This window comes from Balaenoptera acutorostrata, chromosome 20 (genome assembly GCF_949987535.1).
Source record: "Balaenoptera acutorostrata chromosome 20, mBalAcu1.1, whole genome shotgun sequence".
Lineage (NCBI taxonomy): Eukaryota > Metazoa > Chordata > Mammalia > Artiodactyla > Balaenopteridae > Balaenoptera > Balaenoptera acutorostrata.
Window position 1 is genome coordinate 31358375 of NC_080083.1, and position 18063 is coordinate 31376437.

An 18063-nucleotide genomic window follows, 5' to 3' on the forward strand; every position below is an offset into this window, starting at 1 on the left:
AAAAGATAAACAAAATTGATAAACCTTTAGCCAGACTCATCAAGAAAAAAAGGGAGAGGGTGCAAATCAATAAAATTAGAAATAAAATATGGACACCACAGAAATACAAAGGATCATAAACGATTACTACCAGCAACTATATGCCAGTAAAATGGATGACTTGGAAGAAATGGACAAATTTTTAGAAAGGTACACTCTCCCAATACTGAGCCAGGAAGCAATAGAATATATAACCAGACCAATAACAAGTACTGAAATTGAAACTGTGGTTTAAAACCAAAAAAAAAAAAAAAAAAAAAAATCAGTACCAGATGGTTTCACAGGTGAATTCTATTGAACATTTAGAGAAGAATTAACACCTATGCTTCTGAAATTATTCCAAAAATTTGCAGAGGAAGGAAACTCCCAAAATCATTCAATGAGGGCACCATCACCATGATACTAAAACCAAAGATAACACCAAAAAAGAAAATTGCAGGCCCATGTCGCTGATGAACATAGACACCAAAAATCCTCCACAAAATACTAGCAAACCAAATCCAAAAATACATTAAAAGTATCATATACCATGATCAAGTTGGATTTATCTGAGGGATGCAAGGACTCTCCAATACATGCAGATCAATCAATGTGACACACCACATTAACAGATTGAAGAATAAAAACCATATGATCATATGAATAGATGCAGAAAAAGCTTTTGACAAAAGTCAACACCCACTTATGATAAAAACTCTCCAGGGGCTTCCCTGGTGGCGCAGTGGTTGAGAATCTGCCTGCCAATGCAGGGGACACGGTTCGAGCCCTGGTCTGGGAGGATCCCACATGCCATGGAGCAACTAGGCCCGTGTGCCACAGCTACTGAGCCTGCGCGTCTGGAGCCTGTGCTCCGCAACAAGAGAGGCCGCGATACTGAGAGGCCCATGCACCATGATGAAGAGTGGCCCCTGCTTGCCACAACTAGAGAAAGCCCTCGTACAGAAATGAAGACTCAACACAGCCAAAAATAAATAAATAAAAAAAAATAAAAATAAAAATAAAAAACTCTCCAGAAAGTGGGCATAGAGGGAACATACTTCAACATAATAAAGGCCATATATGACAAACCTGCAGCTAACATTATACTCAACCATGAAAAGCTGAAAGCATTTCCTCTAAGATCAGGAACAAAACAAGGATGTTCACTCACTCCACTTTTATTCAACATAGTTTTGGAAGTCTTTAGCCATGGTAATCAGAGAAGAAAAAGAAATAAAATAATCCAAATTGGAAAAGAAGAAGTAAAACTGTCACTGTTTGCAGATTACATAATAATATACATAAAAAATACTGAAGATACCACCAGAAAACTACTAGAACTTACCAATTAATTCAGTAAAGTTGCAGGATACAAAATTAATACACAGAAATTTATTGCACTTTTATTTGTTAGCAACAAAAGATCAGAAAGAGAATTTAAAGAAATAATCCCATTTACCATCACATCCAAAATAATAAAATACCTAGGAATAAACCTACCTAAGAAGACTAAATACCTGTTCTCTAAAAACTATACAACTCTGATGAAATGAATAGAAGATGAGACAAACAGATGGAAAGATATACCATGTTCTTGGATTGGAAGAATCAATATTTTCAAAATAACTATAGTACTCAAGGCAGTGTACAGATTCAGGGCAATCCCTATCAAATTACAAATGACATTTTTCCAGAATTAAAACAACAAAAAATTACAATTTGTATGGAAACACAAAAGACCCCAAATAGCCAAAGCAATCTTGAGAAAGAAAAACGGAGTTGGAGGAATCAGGCTCCCTGACCTCAGACTATACTACAAAGCTACAGTAATGAAGACAGTATTGTACTGGCACAAAACCAGAAATAAAGATCAATGGAAAAGAATAGAAAGCCCAGAGATAAACCCACACCCTTATGGTCACCTAATCTATGAAAAAGGAAGCAAGAATATACAATGGAGAAAAGACAGTCTCTTCATTAAATGGTGCTGAGAAAACTGAACAGCTACATGTAAAAATATGAAATTAGAACATTCTTTAACACCATACACAAAAATAATCTCAAAACAGATCAAAAACCTAAATATAAGACCAGATACTATAAACATCTTAGAGGCAATCATAGGCAGAACACTGTTTGACATAAATTGCAACAATATCTTCTTTGAGCTGTTTCCTAAAGTAATGGAAATAAAAACAAAAATAAACAACGAGAATCTAATTAAATTCATAAGCTTTTGCACAGCAAAGGAAACCATAGACAAAATGAACAGACAACCCACAGAATCAGAGAAAATATATGTAAACCATGTAACCAACAAGAGATTAATCTCCAAAATTTACAAACAGCTCATGCAGCTTAATATCAAAAAAATGAACAACCCAATCAAAAAAATGGGCAGAAGACCTAAACAGACATTTCTCCAGAGAAGACATTACAGATGGCCTAGAGGCACATCAAACGATTCTCAACATCACTAATTATTAGAGAAATACAAACCAACACTACAATGAGATATCACCTCACACCACTCAGAATGACCATTATCAAAAAATCTATAAACCATAAATGCGGAGAGGGTGTGGAGAAAAGGGAACCCTCCTACACTGTTGGTGGGAATGTAAATTGGTACAGCCACTATGGGGAACAGTATGGAGGTTCCTTAAAAATCGAATTATAGAGTTACCATATGATCCAGCAATCCCACTTCTGGGCATATATCCTGGGAACAACATGGTTCAAAATGATACATGCACGCCCATGTTCATTGCAGCACTGTTACAATAGCCAAGACATTGTAACAACCTAAATGTCCATTGACAGATGAATGGATAAGAAGATGTTGTACATATATATGATGGAATATTACTCAGCCATTAAAAAGAATGAAATAATGCCATTTGCAGCAACCTGGATAGCCCTGCAGACTATCATACTATGTGAAGTAAGTCAGACAGAGAAAGAAAAATATCATATGATATCACTTATATGTGGAATATAAAAATATATACAAATGAATTTAGGTACTAAACAGAAACAGACACACAGACTTTGAGAAGAAGCTTATGGTTACCAAGGGGAAGGGTTTGGGGGAGAGATAGATTGGGAATTTGGGATTGACACATACACATTGCTACATTTAAGATAGATAACAAGCAAGGACCTACTGTATAGCACAGGGAATTCTGTTCAATATTCTGTAATAACATAAATGAGAAAAGAATTTGAAAAAGAAGAGATATAAGTGTATGTATAACTGAATCACTTTGCTGTACACCTGAAACTAACATAACATTGTTAATCAACTATGCTTCAATATGAAATAAAAATTAAAAAAAAATCTTTGGACTTTTAAATAGTAGTGCTTAGGGGAATGTACAGTGCTCCATTCTTTGTAAAATAGTATTCTTCATTCCCTGAGCTTAACGTATAATTAGACTAGGCAAAAAAGAAAAATGAGCTAGATGCCCTTTGATCAACTGGTAGACCTTTCTTTACTGCACGAGTAATTGTTCACAATGTCAACAGACTTACACATTATATTGACTACAGGAGAAATTTCCTAGGTATGCTTACTAAATGATCTTAGAAATGAATTAATCCAGCCAAATTTTGGAGAAAACTTCAAATATAGTGGGAGTCTTTTGTTGCTGTTTTTTGTTGGTTTGTTTTATGGGGATATTTAATACTCATCTTTTTTTGATCATCAATTTCTGAATGTATAACTGAGCTGCTTCCCACAGCTTAGTCAACAAGACAACATGTTTTGGAAAACCTACAATATACAGTGTATTAAGGTCAAGATCCAAAGAAGTATAAAGCAGAGTTCTTGCCCTTGAGGTGCATATAGAATGAAGTAGGGGATGGCACAGTTAGCTGGGTATAGAGTTTTCTATATATATGTAGGAAAGCACTAACAATAATACAGGAAAAAACAAAAATACCAATTAACCAGTGAAGAAAATCTGTCTTGGATTTCATAGGATATAAAGATAACACTGAACTTTGTGTTCACTAAAGTCTTGGGAAAAGAAATAAAAGTCTTTTCTATATGTTTGGAAATCTAGACAGAAAGTACTGGATTTCCACTTATAAAATTTAATGGCATTATTTTGTTTAGTCCAGAAGTGGAAAATATATATTGAATATTTTTTGAAGAAAGATATGTATTGAATAATAATTTTCACCCAGCATTGGACCTGGCACATTATATACCCATTTTTTTTAATCCTTACCATAAACCTGAAGAGTAGGTAATATTAGACATGTTCAAATGAGAAACTGAATCTTGAGAACACACTTTTTAGGTCTTTAAAACAATGCTGATTTCTCCGAAAGTAAGAAACTGCATAAGGTCCCAGGAGTTCCCTTATTGGAGAGACATGCATCTACAATAAGTTTGGCCATAGAAAAGGAAGCTAAGTTTCTTTAGGGACCCCGTTTCACAATACAGTATGACAGGAGGGACTAGGCAGGAGGAGAAACCCCCCACTCCACCCTGGAAATTTAATTCATTTTATATATATATTTTAAAAACTTCTGGAGTAGAAAAAATGTTGGAAGCAAAAAAAAAAAAAAAAAAAAAACACTACTATTTTTGTAGCTATTGAAAAAAAAAAACTGAACAGTCTGAAGTATCTCTAAAGTATTCATTGTTGAACAAGAAACAACACAGAAGCATGTCCTGGCCGTCATGTACTAGTCTACACATCAGGAATATCATATTGAACAAGGAGTGAGCCGGAGAAGCATGCATTCTAGTAGGGAGACTGACCAATAAACAGATAAATAAATAAAAATACAGTTTAAGATTATGAAGTAAGATATATCAAGAGATGAAGAAGGACATTCCCCTAAAGCAGTTGTCACAACATATATTTTTATCAAATCACACTTACTGATATTTAATTTATATCTGTGAAAATTGTGTGTATGTGTGGTTTGAAAAATGCATCCAGCTCCATGAGGTTTGAGAAATGCAATCAGTTGTATAACAACCAACATAATTAAAATATAAAATATTTCTAATACCCATCAAAATTACCCCATTCCCCTTTGTAGTCAGACTCCTTCACCTCACACCCAGTCCCTGGCAACTGATGATCTGATATCTGTTCCTATACCTCGCAATTTCCAAAATCACATGTTAATGGAAACACTGTAGCTTTTTGGGTTCTGGCCTCATTTCTTTAGCATTTTTGGACTTAATTCATATTGGAGGATACATCAATAGTTAGTTCCTTTTTTATTGTTAAATATATTTTGAATTTTCCCAGCAGTGTGTGGGAGTTCAGTTGTGTCACATCCTTCCCAAAACTTTGTACAGCCTGTTTAATTTTGTTTAAATTCTAGCCTTTCCAGTATATGTGCAGTGAAATCTCATTGCAATTTTAATTTGCTCATCCCTAATGACTACTGAGGCTGAAAATTATTTCCATGTGCTTATTTGCCATTTCTCTTTCCTTGGTGAAGTGTTTGTTCATATTTTTTTTTAAAACATCTTTATTGGAGTATAATTGCTTTACAATGGTGTGTTAGTTTCTGCTTTAAAACAAAGTGAATCAAGTTTCTGCTTTAAAACAAAGTGAATCAGCTATACATATACATATATCCCCATATCTCCTCCCTCTTGTGTCTCCCTCCCACCCTCCCTAACCCACACCTCTAGGTGGTCACAAAGCATGGAGCTGATCTCCCTGTGCTATGTGGCTGCTTCCCACTAGTTATCTATTTTATATATGGTAGTATATATAAGTCCATGCCACTCTCTCACTTCATCCCAGCTTAACACTTCCACTCCCTGTGTCCTCAAGTCCATTCTGTACGTCTGTGTCATTGTTCCTGCCCTGCCCCTAGGTTCTTCATTAACATTTTTTTTTTTTAGATTCCATATACATGTGTTAGCGTACAGTATTTGATTTTCTCTTTCTGACTTACTTCACTCTGTATGACAGACTCTACATCCATCCAGCTCACTACAAATAACTGAATTTCATTTCTTTTTATGGCTGAGTAATATTCCATTGTATATATGTGCCACATCTTTATCCATTCATCTGTCATTGGACACAGGTTGCTTTCATGTCCTGACTATTGTAAATAGAGCTGCAATGAACATTGTGGTACATGACTCTTTGAATTATAGTTTTCTCAGGGTATAGGCCCAGTAGTGGGATTGCTGGGTTGTATGGTAGTTCTCTTTTTAGTTTTTTAAGGAACCTCCAAACTGTTCTCCATAGTGGCTGTATCAATTTACATTCACACCAACAGTGCAAGAGGGCTCACTTTTCTCCACATCCTCTCCAGCATTTGTTATTTGTAGATCTTCTGATGATGCCCATTCCAACTGGTGTGCGATGATACCTCATTGTAGTTTTGATTTTCATTTCTCTAATGATTAGTGATGTTGAGCATTCTTTCATGTGTTTGTTGGCAATCTGTATATCTTCTTTGGAGAAATGTCTATTTAGGTGTTCTGTCCATTTTTTGATTGAGTTGTCTGTTTTTTTGGATATTGAGCTGCATGAGCCACTTGTAAATTTTGGATATTAATCCTTTGTCAGTTGCTTCATTTGCAAATATTTTTTTCCCATTCTGAGGGTTGTCTTTTCACCTTGTTTATGGTTTCCTTTGCTGTGCAAAAGCTTTTAAGTTTCATTAGGTCCATTTGTTTATTTTTGTTTTTATTTCCATTTCTCTAGGAGGTCGGTCAAAAAGGATCTTGCTGTGATTATGTCAGAAAGGGTCTGCCTATGTTTCCCTCTAAGAGTTTTATAGTGTCTGACCTTACATTTAGGTCTTTAATCCATGTTGAGTTTATTTTTGTCTGTGGTGTTAGGGAGTGTTCTAATTTCATTCATTTACATGTAGCTGTCCAGTTTTCTCAGCACCACATATTGAAGAGGCTGTCTATTTTCCATTGTATATCCCTGCCTACTTTGTCAAAAATAAAGTGACCATATGTGCGTGGGTTTATCTCTGGGCTTTCTATCCTGTTCCATTGATCTATATTTCTGTTTTTGTGTCAGTACCATACTGTCTTGATTATTGTAGTATAGTCTGAGGTCTGGGAGCCTGATTCCTCCAGCTGCGTTTTTATTTCTCAAGATTGCTTTGGCTATTCAGGGTCTTTTGTGCTTCCATACAAATTGTGAAATTTTTTGTTCTAGTTCTGTGAAAAATGCCATTGGTAGTTTCATAGGGATTGCATTGAATCTGTAGATAGCTTTGGGTAGTATAGTCATTTTCACAATGTTGATTTTTCCAATCCAAGAACATGGTAGATCTCTCCATCTGTTTGTATCATCTTTCATTTCTTTCATCAGTGTCTTATAATTTTCTGCATACAGGTCTCTTGTCTCCTTAGGTAGGTTTATTCCTAGGTATTTTGTTCTTTTTGCTGCAATGGTAAATGTGAGTGTTTCCTTAATTTCTCTTTCAGATTTTTCATCATTAGTGTATAGGAATGCAAGAGGTTTCTGTGCATTAATTTTGCATCCTGCTACTTTAAAAATTCATTGATTAGCTCCAGTAGTTTTATAGTAGCAACTTTAGGATTCTCTCTGTATAGTATCATGTCACCTGCAAACAGTGACAGCTTAATTCTTCTTTTCTGATTTGGATTCCTTATATTTCTTTTTCTTCTCTGATGACTGTGGCTAAAACTTCCAAAACTATATTGAATAATAGTGCTGAGAGTGGGAAACCTTGTCTTCTTCTTTATCTTAGTAGGAAATGGTTTCAGTTGTTTACCATTGAGAATGATTTGGCTGTCGGTTTGTCATATATGGCCTTTATGATGTTGAGGTAAGTTCCCTCTATGCTTACTTTCTGGAGGGTTTTTATGATTAATGGGTGTTGAATTTTGTTAAAAGTTTTTCTGTATCTATTGAAATGATTATATGGTTTTTATGCTTCAATTTGTTAATAAGGTGTATCACATTGATTGATTTGCATATATTGAAGAATCCTTGCATTCCTGGGATAAACCCCTCTTGATCATGGTGCATGATCCTTTTAATGTGCTGTTGGATTCTGTTTGCTAGTATTTTGTTGAGGATTTTTGCATCTATGTTCATCATTGATATTGGCCTGTAGTTTTCTTTCTCTGTGACATCTTTGGTTTTGGTATCAGGATGATGGTGGCCTCATAGAATGAGTTTGGCGGTGTTCCTACCTGTGCTATATTTTGAAAGAGTTTGAGAAGTATAGGTGTTAGCTCTTCTCTAAATGATTGATAGAATTCCGTTGAGAAGCCATCTGGTCCTGGGGTTTTGTTTGTTGGAAGGTTTTTAATCACAGTCTCAATTTCAGTGCTTGTGATTGGTCTGTTTATATTTTCTATTTCTTCCTGGTTCAGTCTCAAAAGGTTGGGCTTTTCTAAGAATTTGTCCATTTCTTCAAGTTTGTCATTTATTGGCATATAGTTGCTTTTAGTAATCTCTCATGATCCTTTTTATTTCTGCAGTGTCAGTTGTTACTTCTCCTTTTTCATTTCTATTTCTATTGATTTGAGTCTTCTCTCTTTTTTTCTTGATGAGTCTGGCTAATGGTTTATCAATTTTGTTTACCTTTACAAAGAACCAGCTTTTGGTTTTATTGGTCTCAGCTACTGTTTCCTTCATTTTTTTCTGATCTGATTTTTATGGTTTCTTTCCTTCTGCTAACTTTGGGGGTTTTTTTGTTCTTCTTTCTCTAATTGCATTAGGTGTAAGGTTAGGTTGTTTATTTGAGATTTTTCTTGTTTCTTCAGGTAGGATTGTATTGCTATAAACTTCCCTCTTAGAACTGCTTTTGCTGTATCTCATCGGTTTTGGGTCATCATGCTTCATAGTGCTTTCATTGTCATTTGTTTCTAGGTATGTTTTGATTTCCTCTTTGATTTCTTCAGTGATCTCTTGGTTATTAAGTAGTGTATTGTTTAGCCTTCATGTGTTTTTATTTTTTACAGATTTTTCCCTGTAATTGATATCTAGTCTCATAGTGTTGTGGTAAGAAAACATACTTGATACAATTTCAATTTTGTTAAATTTACCAAGGCTTGATTTGTGACCCAAGATATGATCTATCCTGGAGAATGTTCCATGAGCACTTGAGATAAAAGTGTATTCTGTTGCTTTTGGATGGAATGTCCTATAAATATCAATTAAGTCCATCTTGTCTAATGAATCATTTAAAGCTTGTGTTTCCTTATTTATTTTCATTTTGGATGATCTGTCCATTGGTGAAAGTGGGTGTTACAGTCCCATACTATGATTGTGTTACTGTCAATTTCCCCTTTTATGGCTTTTAGCATTCACCTTATGTATTGAGGTGTTCCTATGTTGGGTGCATAAAGATTTACAATTGTTATATATTCATCTTGGATTGATCCCTTCATCATTATTTAGTGTCCTTCTTCATCTGTTGTAATAATCTTTATTTTAAAGTCTATTTTGACTGATATGGGAATTGCTACTCCAGTTTTCTTTTGATGTCCCTTCTCATGGAATATCTTTTTCCATCCCCTCACTTGCAGTCTCTATGTGTCCCTCGGTCTGAAGTGGGTCTCCTGTAGACAGCATATATATGGGTCTTGTTTTTGTATCCATTCAGCCAGTCTATGTCTTTTTGTGGGAGCCTTGAATCCATTTACATTTAAGGTAATTATTGAAATGTATGTCCCTATTGCCATTTTCCTAATTGTTTTGGGTTTGTTACTGTAGGTCTTTTTCTTCTCTTTTGCTTCCTGCCTAGAGAAGTTCCTTTAGCATTTGTTGTAAAGCTGATATGTTGGTGCCAAATTCTCTTAGCTTTTGCTTGTCTGTAAAGGTTTTGATTTTTCCATTGAATCTGAATGAGATCCTTTCTGGGTAGAGTAATCTTGGTTGTAGGTTTTTCCCTTTCATCACTTTAAATATGTCCTGCCACACCCTTCTGACTTGCAGAGCTTCTGCTGAAGGATCAGCTGTTAACCTTATGGCGATCCCCTTGTGTGTTATTTGTTGTTTTTCCCTTGCTGCTTTTAATATTTTTTCTTTGTACCTAATTTTTGATAGTTTGATTTATATGTGTCTTGGCATGTTTCTCCTTGGATTTATCTTGTATGGGACTCTTTACACTTCCTGGACTTGATTAACTACTTCCTTTCCCATATTAGGGAAGTTTTCAACTATAATCCCTTCAAATATTTTCTCAGTCACTTTCTTTTTCTCTTCCTCTTCTGGAACCCCTATAATTCGAATGTTGGTACATTTAATGTTGTCCCCGGGGTCTCTGAGACTGTCCTCAATTCTTTTCATTTGTTTTTACTTTATTCTGCTCTGCAATAGTTATTTCCACTATTTTATCTTTCAGGTCACTTATCTGTTCTTCTGCCTCAGTTATTCTGCTATTGATTCCATTTAGAGAATTTTTAATTCCATTTATTGTGTTGTTCATCATTGTTTGTTTGCTCTTTAGTTCTTCTAGGTCCTTCTTAAACGTTTCTTGTATTTAGTCCATTCTATTTCCAAAATTTTGGATCATCTTTACTATCATTATTCTGAATTGTTTTTCAGGTAGACTGCCTATTTCCTCTTCATTTGTTTGGTCTGGTGGGTTTTTGCCCTGCTCCTTCATCTGCTGTGTGGTTCTCTGTCTTCTCATTTTTCTTAACTTACTGTGTTTGGGGTCTCCTTTTTGCAGGCTGCAGGGTTGTAGTTCCCATTGTTTTTGGTGTCTGCCTCAGTGGCTAAGGCTGGTTCAGTGGGTTGTGTAGGATTCCAGGTGGAGGGGACTAGTGCCTGTGCTCTGGTGGATGAGGCTGGATCTTTTCTTTCTGGTGGGCAGGACCACATCTGGTGGTGTGTTTTGGGATGTCTGTGACCTTATTATGATTTTAGGCAGCCTCTCTGCTAATGGGTGGTGTTGTGTTCCTGTCCTGCTAGTTGTTTGGCATAGGGTGTCCAGCACTGTAGCTTGCTTGTTGTTGAGTGGAGCTGTGTCTTAGCATTGAGATGGAGATCTCTGGGAGAGGTTTCGCCATTTGATATTATGTGGAGCCAGGAGTTCTCTGGTCAGCCAATGTCCTGAACTCGGCTCTCCCACCTCTGAGGCACAGGCCTGACACCCAGCTGGAGCACCAACACCCTATCAGCCACATGGCTGTGCCTTCCCTCTCTCTGTCATCCACCATCTTGTTATGGCGCCATCACCAGGGAGAGCTCTTTTGCTAAGCTAGGTCTCTGCATCCTGGCCCCCTGCAGCCAGCCCCCACTTTTTTAAAATCAATTTTTAATTGGGTTTTCTTCTTATCATTGAATTTTAAGAGTTCTTAATATATATTGGACAAAGGTCCTTTTTCAAATATGTGTTTTGGAAATTTTCTCTCTCATTTGTTTCTTTTCTTTTTCTTTTCTTTTCTTTTTATTAAAGTATACTTGACTTACAAGAGTATATTTGTTTCAGGTGTAAAACATAGCGATTCAACATTTTTATACATTATACTTGTTTTGCCGAAAGGCTTCTTTTGGTTTTAAGTTTCATTAGCTTCGCTGGCAAAATAATCACTCATCTCACACAAACAAACAGCTTTAATCAATTCTTTAATGAAAGGCGATTTGACTTAATTTTAATATAAAATCATTAGAAGGAAACGAATAAGAATATTAGAGAAACATAACTGGGTATACATCACAGAATTCGGCAGACAGCTACTTCCAGATCCAAACACCACCTGGGAAGTCCTGAGTGACAGCATTCTGGAACCCCAATTGGGAAGGGTCCCGGGCAGTGTGTCCAGCACATGGGTGAGACTTCCGATTGGAGTTCTGGGGGCTGCAAACTGATATCATTTTGCATGCAAAATACAGCTCTGGATTCACTTTAACAATGCTTTTGGTTTTACCATGTAGGCCCCAATATTTTCCAGACCCCAGGGGACTGGCCATGTCCCCAGGGCTCAAGAAATTCCAAGACTCACTCCCTTTCTTATCGTAAGTGTCTTTGATTTGCTAGCAGCAATTGTTAGGTGTGTAAGCAGGAGTGCTGTCCAGGCAGGGTCACAGGTCAGTCAGAGGCCTGCTTCTGCTTCTGAAGCCTGAACAAGACTACTTTATTAGTTTTCCCAAAAATACTCCATTTAAAGTTATTATAAAATAATTGCTATTGTTCCCTCTGCTGTAAAATCTATGCTGTGATTATCTACCTTACACATAGTAGTTTGTATCTTTTAATTCCATACCCCTACCTTGAAACTCTCCCTTCCTTTTCCCCACAGGTAACCACTATTTTGTTTTCTATATTAGTGAGTCTGTTTCTATTTTGTTACATTCATTACATTTATATTTTTAGATTCCTCACATAAATCATAGAATGCATTGTCTGACTTATTTCACTAAGCATAATACTCTCTCTATATCCAATCATATTGTTGAAAATGGAAGAATTTTATTCTTTCTTATAGCCGAGTAATATTTAATTGTATATATGTCTCATCTTCTTTTTCCATTCATCTGTTGATGAACACGTAGGTTGCTTCCATATCTTGGCTATTGTAAATAATGCTACTATGAACATCAGGATGCATGTATCTTTTCAAATTACTGGTTTTGTTTTTTTACATATATTCCCAGGAGTGGAATTGCTGGATCATATGGTAGTTATACTTTTAGTGTTTTAAGGAATCTCCATACTGTTTTTTATGGTGGCTGCACCAATTTACATTCCCAGCAAGAGTGTACAAAAATTCACTTTTCACTGCATCCTCATCAACATTTGTTATTTGTGGTCTTTTTGATGAAATCCAATCCAACAGAGGTGAGGTAATATCTCATCAGGATTTTGATTTACTTTTCTCTGATTATTAGCAAAGTTGAGCATCTTTTCATTGCCTGTTGGCCATCTGTATGTCTTCTTTGGAAAAATGTCTATTCAGGTCTTCTCATTTTTTAATCAGTTTTTGTTGTTGTTGTTATTGAGTTGTGTGTGGTGTTTATGTATTTTTGGATATTAACCTATTATCAATCAAATCATTGGCAAATATTTTCTCCCATTCAGTAGCTTACTTCTCTTTTTATTTTGTCAGTGGTTTCCTTTGCTTTTAGTGCCAAAGCTTTTAGTTTAACTAGGTTGCATTTGTTTATTTTTGCTTTTATTTATTTTGTCTTAGGAGACAAATCTAAAAAAGAAAAAAATGCTGTGATTTATGTCAAAAAGTGTTCTGCCTATGTTCTCTTCTAGGAGTTTTATGGTTTCAAGTCTTAAATTTAGGTCTTTAATCCATTTTGAGTTTACTCTTTTATGTAATTGTGAGAAACTGTTCTAATCTCATTCTTTTGCATGTATTATAGCTGTCCAGTTTCCAAACACCACTTATTGAAGAGACTGTCTTTTGTCCATTGTACAATCTTGCCACCTTTGTCAAAGATTAATTGATCTTCTTGATCATATTTCTAGACTCTCTACTCTATTGCATTCACCTATGTGTCTGTTTTTTGCCAGTACCATGCTGTTTTGATTACTGTAGCTTTGTAGAATATTGTGAGATCAGGGAGTGTGATATCTCTAGCTTTGTTTTTTCTCTCAAGATTCCTTGGGCAATTCAGAGTCTTTTGTGGTCCCATATAAATTTTCAGATAATTTTTCTAGTTCTGTGAAAAATATCATAAGTACTTTGACAGGGATTGCATTAAATTTGTAGATAGCTATGGGTAGCATGGACATTTAAAAAATATTAATTCTTCCATTCCAAGAACAGGGGATAACTTTCCATTTCATTGTATCATTTTCAAATCTCTTCATCAGTGTTTTATAGTTCTCAGAGTATAGGTCTTTCATCTACTTGGTTAAGTTTATTTCTAGATATCTGTTAGTGTAAAAAGAAGAAAAAGATTTCTTACCTTAATCTTGTATCTTGCAATTTTACTGAATTCATGTATTAGTTCTAATAGTTTTTTGTGAAGACTTAGGGTTTTCCATGTATAATATCATATCATGTGTAAATAGTAACAGTATTATTGTTTTCCTTACAATTTGGATGCCTGTTGTTTCTTTATCTTTTCTGATTGCTCTGACTAGGACTTCCAATGCTATGTCAAATAGAAGTGTCAAAATTGGGCATCCTTGTCTTGTGCTGGTTTTAGAGGAAAGGCTTTCATCTTTTCACTGTTGAGTATGATATTAGCTGTGGTACAGTCATAAATGACCTTTATTATGTTGAGATATGTTCCTTTAACATCAACTTTTTTGAGAGTTGAACATTCATATCATGAACATATGTTGAACTTTGTCAAATAGTTTTTCCACATCTATTGAGATATGTGATTTTTATTCTTCCTTTTGTTAATGTGGAGTATCACATTCATTGATTTGCAAATACCAAACCATCCTTGCATCTCTGGAAGTGATCTTGCTTGATTATGGTATATGATCCTTTTTTTTATATATTGTTGAATTCAGTTTGCTAACATTTTGCTAAGGATTTTTGTGTCTATATTGGTCAGAGATGTGGGCCTGTAATTTTCTTTTCTTGTAGTGGCCTTGTTTAGTTTTGGTGTGAGGGAAATTGTGGTCTCATAGAATGGATTTGAGAGTGTTCCATTTTCTTCAATTTTTTGGAATAGTGTAAAAAAGTAAGGTATAAGCTGTTCTTTATATGTTTTGTAGAATTTTCCTGTGAAGTTGTCTGGTTCTGGGCTTTTGTCTGATAGGGGGTTTTTGGTTTTGTTTTATACAAATTCAATTTCACTATTAGTGATCACTCTACTCAGATTGTCTATTTATTTCTTACTGATTCAGTCTTGGCAGGTTGTATATTCCTAGAAGTTTGTCCATTTCTTCTAGGTTGTCCAATTTGTTGGCATATAAATGTTTGTGTTATTCTCTTACAATTTTTTTGTATCTCTCTGGTATCAGCTGTTATTTCTCCTCTTTCTTTTGTTTATTATATATAAATATATTAATATACAACTATATTATTTGTATATTTTGTTTATTAGAGTCATCTCTATTTTCTTCTTAATGACCTGTCTAAAGGTTTATCAATTTTGTTTATCTTTTCAAATAAACCAGCTCTTAGTTTTATTGATCCTTTCTACAGTTTCCTTGGTCTCTATTTTTTAATTTATTTTATTTTTATTACCTTTACTATTTCTTTCCCTCTGCTGAATTTGGGTTTTGTTTGTTCCTCTTTTTCTAATTCCTTTAGATGGATGTTTAGATTGTTTATTTGAGATTTTTCTTGTTTCTTGAGGTTGGCCTGTATAGCTATAAGTTTCCTCTTAGAACTGCTTTTGCTGCATTCCATATATTTTGGAAAGTTGTGTTACCATTTTCTTTTGTCTTGAGGTATTTTCTCATTTCCTCTCTGATTTTTTCATGAGTCTTTTTTTTTTTAGTAGCATGTTGTTTATTCTCCACATGTTTGTGCTTTTCTAAAATATCTTCCTGTAATTGATTTCTAGCTTTATACTGTGTGGTTGGGAAAAAAAAATGCTTGATATAATTTTTATCCTCTTAAATTTGTTGAGGCTTGTTTTGTGGCCTAGCATGTGATTGCTTCTGGAGAATGTTCCACATGAACTTGAAAAGAATGTGCATTCTTTCGTTTGGAGTTGTAATGTCCTATTGATAACTATTAAGTCCAACCAGCCTACTGTGTTTTTTGAGACCACTGTTGCCTTATTGATTATCTGCCATCTGTCCATTAATGTAAATGTGGTGTTAAAGGTCCCTACTGTTATTGTATTGTTGTCAATTTCTCCCTTCATATCTGTTGATATTTCCTTTATATATTTAGGTGTTCCTGTGTTGGGTGCTTATATGTTAACAAATGTAATATCCTCTTCTTGTATCAGTGTCACTATAAAATGCCCTTCTTTGTTTTTTGGTGTAGCCTTTCTTTCAAAATCTATTTTGTCTGATGTAAGTGTAGCTAGCCCCACTTTCTTGTCATTTCTATTTGCATAAAATCTTTTTCCATCCCCTCGCTTTCAGTCTGTGTGTGTCTTTAGCTTGGAAGTGAGTCTCTTGCAAACAACATTTTAAAGGGTCTTATTGTTTTAATCCAATCAGCCACTCATGTCTTTTGATTGGAGCATTTATTCCATTATCATTTAAAGTAATTATTGATAGGTATGAATTTATCACCATTTTGTTGCTTGTTTTCTGGTTGTTTTTGTAGTTCTTCTATGTTCTTTTCTTCTTTTTCTTTCTTACATTGTAGTTTGATGATTTTCTTTAGTGGTATGCCTGTGTTCCTTTCTCTAAAATTTTTGAGTATCTATTGTACGTTTTTGATTTTTGGTTACCATGGGGTTCATACTTGTTGATCTATAACTACACTTATTTTAAACAGGTAGTCTTTTAGGTTCAAACACATTCTAAAAGATCTATATTTTTATACCCCTCTCCCTTAGTTTTGATGTTGTATTTTACATCTTCATGTTTATCCCTTTACTGATTGTTGTATTTATAGCTGATTTTACAATATTTTGTCCTTTAATATTCATACTAGCTTATTTAAGAGGTTGATTCTCAACTTTACTAAATATTTGTCCTTAGTAGTGAAATTTTTCCTTTCCTAAAGATACTTACTCTTGTTATAGCCTTTACTTTTCCACTTAGAGAAGAATCTATAACATTCCTTTTAGGGTAGGTTTAGTATTGATGATCTCTTTTAGTTTTTGCTTGTCTGAGATGCATTTATATCTCCTTCAGTTCTAAATGATAATCTTGTTGCATAGAGTATCCTAAATCACAGGTTTTTCCCTTTCAGAACTTTGAATATATCATGCCATTCCCTCTGGCCTGCAATGTTTCTACTGAAAAATCAACTGATATTCTAATGAGGGTTTCCTTGCATATGACTATTTTTCTCTTGCTGCCTTTTGAATTCTCTTTGTAACTTTTGATATCTTAATAATGATATGTCAGTGTGAGTCAGTTTGGGTTCAATTTTGTGTTTTTGTTTTGTTTTTATTGAATCCTCTGTGCTTCCTGTACCTGGATATCTGTGCCACAGCTACTGAGCCTGCGCGTCTGGAGCCTGTGCTCCGCAACAAGAGAGGCCGCGATACTGAGAGGCCCATGCACCATGATGAAGAGTGGCCCCTGCTTGCCACAACTAGAGAAAGCCCTCGTACAGAAATGAAGACTCAACACAGCCAAAAATAAATAAATAAAAAAAAATAAAAATAAAAATAAAAAACTCTCCAGAAAGTGGGCATAGAGGGAACATACTTCAACATAATAAAGGCCATATATGACAAACCTGCAGCTAACATTATACTCAACCATGAAAAGCTGAAAGCATTTCCTCTAAGATCAGGAACAAAACAAGGATGTTCACTCACTCCACTTTTATTCAACATAGTTTTGGAAGTCTTTAGCCATGGTAATCAGAGAAGAAAAAGAAATAAAATAATCCAAATTGGAAAAGAAGAAGTAAAACTGTCACTGTTTGCAGATTACATAATAATATACATAAAAAATACTGAAGATACCACCAGAAAACTACTAGAACTTACCAATTAATTCAGTAAAGTTGCAGGATACAAAATTAATACACAGAAATTTATTGCACTTTTATTTGTTAGCAACAAAAGATCAGAAAGAGAATTTAAAGAAATAATCCCATTTACCATCACATCCAAAATAATAAAATACCTAGGAATAAACCTACCTAAGAAGACTAAATACCTGTTCTCTAAAAACTATACAACTCTGATGAAATGAATAGAAGATGAGACAAACAGATGGAAAGATATACCATGTTCTTGGATTGGAAGAATCAATATTTTCAAAATAACTATAGTACTCAAGGCAGTGTACAGATTCAGGGCAATCCCTATCAAATTACAAATGACATTTTTCCAGAATTAAAACAACAAAAAATTACAATTTGTATGGAAACACAAAAGACCCCAAATAGCCAAAGCAATCTTGAGAAAGAAAAACGGAGTTGGAGGAATCAGGCTCCCTGACCTCAGACTATACTACAAAGCTACAGTAATGAAGACAGTATTGTACTGGCACAAAACCAGAAATAAAGATCAATGGAAAAGAATAGAAAGCCCAGAGATAAAC